Source organism: Numida meleagris, chromosome 19 (assembly GCF_002078875.1).
Source record: "Numida meleagris isolate 19003 breed g44 Domestic line chromosome 19, NumMel1.0, whole genome shotgun sequence".
NCBI classification, from domain to species: Eukaryota; Metazoa; Chordata; class Aves; order Galliformes; family Numididae; genus Numida; species Numida meleagris.
In genome coordinates this window covers 2,347,475-2,353,241 of record NC_034427.1, presented here as the reverse complement: position 1 = coordinate 2,353,241, position 5,767 = coordinate 2,347,475, and positions in this window count along the sequence as shown.

Below are 5,767 nucleotides of genomic sequence, written 5' to 3'. Positions count from 1 at the left end.
ATCAGCCCTGCCACCGGTCATGATTTATTCATGAGACACGTGAGTTTTGCATTTAAATGTGACATTCTCATGATCTCAATATTGTATATGCAAATCTAAAGATTCCTGCCGACTCCTCATGCCCGGCTTAAGTCTCGGCTTGGATCCTCAGTTCTGGAAACGCGGAACCGGCAGGTTTGCACCGCTCCTGTTTCGCTGTTTGTTCTGCAGCTGAAAGGCTGTGCACAACGCCCAACTGCTCTCAGTATCACAGGTGTAATTTAGATGTCCGATTTTTGTTTTCCTTTTTATTCCGGCAGAGAGGAACCATCTGTAGATCAGGGAATGGCTCTGCGTGGGGAGGCCTTGTCTTGCCCGAGCTCTTGAAGCACTGCTCTTTGAGACAAACAGCTCCCACCTGGGACAGCACACCAGGATTAAAGCAGAGTGTACGCTGAGCAGCTCTGAGTGAAGACCTCTTGCCTTGAGCCGTGCCGATGCCAGCGCTTCCAACGTAGATGTTGAAGTCGCCAGCCAATGAATGATCTTGCTTGGAGGCTTTTAAGATGCTGTTCATATTCTAAAACAACCAAATGCAACAAATACTCTGGTGCAGAGCCATGGGCATCCTATAGCTCGGTTTGGGACCTCAGTTAAACCCCTTGGTCCCCCTGCCCTGTGTTAGTGGGTCAGCTCTGTCACTACCCCAGTGCAAATACATTAGTGATAAACAGCAACTCATTGATAACAATACAACATGTAGTTCTTATAGCACTTTCTCAGTAGTACTCAGCTCCTGATTTCTTGTCAGTTTGAGCCCAGAGTTGGCTAAAGTTGCTGGTCTCATTTGCTCTCTGTGGTCAGGGCCCATAGCAGCTGTGTCCACCCTTTTGGATCCACGACTTTAGGGCCATAACTGTTCCCCAAATATCCATGTCACCTAGCATCCTATCTCAGTGACAGCCAGCGGCTGCTTAAGGAAAGTGCAGAAGAGACAAAGGCTGTGCTGAGTGACACCTCCCGGGGGTATTATCTCAGATTTAGGAAAATATGAACGTGGAGAGTTCCTGAAGCTCAATATTCAGGTCATCACTACTAATTGCTTTCAAGGACTTATTTCTTTCAAACCCACCTGTATGTTTGCTCCCACGGCACCCTATGGCAATGAGCTCCTCAATTTAATTTCCTATGAGATGGACAACTACTTTCTTATGGATAATTTCATTCAGGTCCCAATGGCTTTTCCATTATAAGAGATAATAAATGGTTGTTCCTGAGCATCTTTCTCCACACTGCTCATGACTTGAGAGGTCTGTAGCAGAACTCCCTCAGCGATTTCTCCTCGCAGCCAAAATCCAGCTGTATTTAGCTGCCCTATTAGTTTTTCCCCCTGTAGAAGTAGCTCACAGCTCCAACGAGGCATTAAACAGCATTATATTTTCCAGTTCTTCAGTGGCCTTGCAGTCACTGCACTTCTTGCTGCTGAATCCCCCCTGCCATGGCATCTTCCCCAGTTACTTGGGTGGCTCTTCCACACCACACAAACTTGCCTTCAGCTGAAAGAGGGGGAGAAGTGACCAGAAAATAAAAATAATAATCCAGATAAAATTTAGTATTTAAATATTTTACACATCTTTTTTTTTTCCCCATCATTCTCACGTCCTGTCTCATCCTGTCTTCAGTATCTCAAAAGACTGATGCTGATGCAAGCACCTGGAGCAGGATAGTCCCCATTAGGCAGACTGGGAGCCCCATCTGACCAGTGGGGGAAGAGACTCACATGGGGCTCACGTCACTATCTGAAATGTTTGGTCAGCTCATTTTAGCCCCTGCTTAAAATCTGAGAGGGAAAACTTTTCCTTGCAGGATAAAAAATCAGTCAAACAACCAACCAATAACGTCTATGTGCGTACTAAATTAAAAGAAGGGCTTGCAGCAGCAGACTGAGTTTGCTGGGTGTTGTTTGCTAGCTTTTAACGTGGATTTAATGGTCAGTGCTTACAGCCAAGCTCGGCAGCACTGCAGCTAAGCACTTGGCAGCACAAATGCCCACAAGGGGAAGAACCTTTCTGCTGAAGGGGGCTGCCTGCAGAAATTCATGGTAGAAACCAGGCTGGGTGAAGCAGTTTTGTTACTGCAATTTCCGTGGACGGAACAGGTTTCTCTGTGCCTTCCAGCTCCTACTGCCCTCACCCATCACCAAGCCAGCCACCAACTGACCAAGCCAGGTGCCTTTAGGTGTCTTCTGGGGCTGCTTTTCTGCATAAAGGGGCAAAATAACAAGCAGAGCTGCTGCGCTGTGTGAGCAGGCTTCACCTTGCGGAGGTCTGCTGGTTCACGTGGAGTGGGGAAGCATTCTTAGCACAAGGGAAGAACGTGCTCCCTGCACACCCTGCTCCTGCAAGCGCGGCCCCTGTGAGTGTAACCAGCGCTGTGCAGAGCAGAGCTGCTGAAAGTGAATACAAAGCCAGAATGATCGCTGTGCTAAGTTTGGGTTCCTCATTGTTCGCTGTATTACATCACTGTTTTCTTTAGTTGTGCAGTCAGCTGGCAGGGCTTTGAGATCTGGAGACTCCTCCTGTCAGGGGAAAAGCATGGATTTCTGGGTGATGTGGGCTCTGCTCTGCAGCACGGGGCTCAGGCTGCGATGTGACAGCCCTGGGCTTCATCCAGCCCCAAGCCTGGGGGCCAGGGCAGCGCCCACAGGTCGCAATGGATGCATTTCTTTAATTTGCATCTAACTTGCACAAGCTGGTTTATATACTTATAGAAACAACAGTAACAAAGGAAAACAAACAAACCAACCCAACAAGAAAGCCATCATCGACCAACTGCAAGCCATTATGCCCCCAGCGCTGCGTTTAAATGACGTTTTATTAAAATCATCCCATGTGGCAAAGCCTTGCTTCCTCCAGATCCTGGAACCCCAGGGCACTTTTCCCTGTGATAAAGCACCCGCACTGCACTCCCTGCCTGGTGTGATGTTGCTGGGCAGTGTGGGACTCCCCTTGTCCCTCCCAGCGTGAGCCCTTCTTTCCCTGCTGCGCTCACATGTACCATCTGTCAGCAGCTGGAGCAAGTGGAAGCTTCTCATCCTCAGAGGGGACCAAATTTGGGGGCATGTCTGTATCAATGAGCACACATGTGCGTGCTGTATGGGGGCCAGTGCTCATTGAAACCTTGACCTGACTTCCCTCTACAGGTCTGATGTTCATCATCCATAGCCCAGAAGTCCTCTCCCATGCTGTGTCTCAGAGCAAGTTCTCCTGGAGCAGTCAGAAAATGAGCTGTAGGCAGGAGGACTGTTGATCCAGCTCGGCCTGCACGGCCCACAATGATGGCATCTTTCTTGCCTTGCTTGGGGATGAGCTTCTGGGCTTTCACAGGGAAATGGAGGTAAAATGGCAGAAGCTGGCGTGGGGCTGACTAAGAGCTAAAGCAAAAGCCCAGCGTTGAAGGAGCTCTTCAGCATCCATGTTGTACAAGTTTCTTGCAGAAATCTAGGAAAGGAAGAAAAGGGAAGGTTGCCAAGTCTGGTGACACATCTTCCTTTCATTAAAGTTCCAGGTCTGATTTATTATAAGAGGGGAGAACAGCAAATGGTCTTCTGTAGCCATGGTGGCTATAGAAATGCTGGCCCAGAGGAAGCTCAAGGCCAGTTGTGATAAGAGGGGGACAGGGGGAAGGGACATGGCAGGGAAGGGGCACGGGGGGACAATTTGGGCAGGAAGGGCATCAGGACAGGGACAGTGGGGAGGAGAGGAAGAACGGGGCAGAGTCTGGAGAGGAGAGAGTGAGGTTAAGGCTTGGGGGTCTCACTGGGAGGTGCGGGGCCGAGAACTGAGCTCTGCAGCTGGAGCAGGCAGGCTCATCCTTGGGCGGTAGGGGAGGAAAGAGGTTTTTGGGGAAATCTGAATTTCCCAGAAAGCCCAGAGGGTTAAGAGACTTGTGATTTGTGCTAACTGTGCTGCCGGTTTCTTAAGAGAAAGAGGGGTGGAGGAGCAGCTTGGAAATAGTCACAGTATCTCATTTAAGCACTTTCAAAATGAGGTGTTTTCAGTTTTCAAGTTGAAAGGGGGTCTCTGTTTCCTGACTGATGTAATTACGTTAAGATATAGAGGGCAGTGAGTAACCTGAAACCTAGCTGAGAGTTTTGTTGCAGACAGAGGACGTTTGGGGGTTAACCCGTGATAATCCTCAGTACCTGCCCTGCCTGGCACTGCTGGAGCCTCCAGTTCTGCCACTGCAATGAAAATCCATTATTGGTCTGGCTCAGCTCATAGCACGCACCAGCCGTCATTAACTCTTGTTTCTAAAAAGCTCACTTTCTGCAACTGGGAAAATATAATAAATATACAGCAAGCGTAAGCTGGGATGTATTTTTAGCCCTGTTTCTTAAAGTTTGGGGCTCTCGGATGGGGGTGTCCATGAGTGTGTCCATGGGTGGGAATACAAGGAAAATCATTTCAAGGACTTGGTTTCTGAAGAGCGGGTGCTATCTTCTCCCTGGGCTGAGGGTGAATGCAGGAGCTCCCTCCCACCGCCAAAATGTAGAATAAGTTTAGAGAAATAAACCAACTGTTCCAAGCTCAGGAGATGATGTATAAAACAAAAAATCACTCTGCTGCGTTGCGGAGTCGGAGAGATGCTCTCAGAAAGATTAATTTTCTGGGCAGAGGAGGGGAGCGTGGGCTTCACCCCCCGGAATGAACCAGCGAGATGATTCAATTGCATCACTTTCAGAGCCCGAGACATTCATTCAAAGTGCAGTTATAAGAAATGACTCCTTTGCTTTGGGAGGACCAACACTGAAGAAACTGTTAAAGTTGGTCACAGTCTGTGACATCCTTGAAATCAAAAGCAATGCTTCTTCTCAGCTGTTGCACAGTATAATTAGAGCTAGGAAACCAAATTCATCTCTGGGGCGGTGCTCCTGCCAGCGGCTGGCTGGGCACCTGGGATTCGTTTCCTCTGTTACGCACGTGGCACGATCACCCTGACAAATTGTTCTGAATGCTTTCGCAGCACACGGAGACAGGGCATCACCTCCCCAACTGCTGGGTTGCCCTGGGGCTCCTGCCGGCTCCTCTCCTCCTTCGGGTAAAATGTGTGAAGTCCATCTGTGCATGACAGCGCCTGTATTTACACTCCTGGACGCGGTTCACGTCTTTGCTTACAGTTTGCCTGAGGAAAGCTTACATTTTTTCCCGGAGGAATTATAAACGTGGTGAGCCGGTGCTCAGCACGCCGAGGTGGGAGCTGGGCAGGGCCGGCCCAAAGCCCCACGGTGGCTCCAGTGCCACCTCCCCACGTAGAGATGGAGCCACGTTACGTGGCCACATTTTAACTCTCCTTTGTACCCACGTTATCGCCCTGCCCCAGGTTTCCACGAGCATCTCTGGCCACTTGGAGTATCTCCTCCCACGTCGCACTGCTGGGGAGGAGGACAAACAGAATGGGACGAGGACACCGAGTCCCCAGACAGTCAGACAGCACCGGGGCAGATGTGAGTCCTGTGCTCAGGACTTTCCAAGCAAGGCTACATCTGATGCATACATTCCTTACTTAGGGCACTGCCCCACGCCATGAGGAGGGCTCTGGTGGTCACCCAGCCATTGGGAAGATCAGAAGCGACTTTGAGTGGGGGTTGAAGTGGCAGAGCTAAAGGAGGGAAGTGGAAGAGCTGCTGTGGAAGGGTTCTCCTCAAATGCCAACACTTCTGGCCAGCAGAAATAATGCCTCGCTCTCTGTGAGGATGGAGCTGCTGTCAAAGCACGCAGCATCCTCC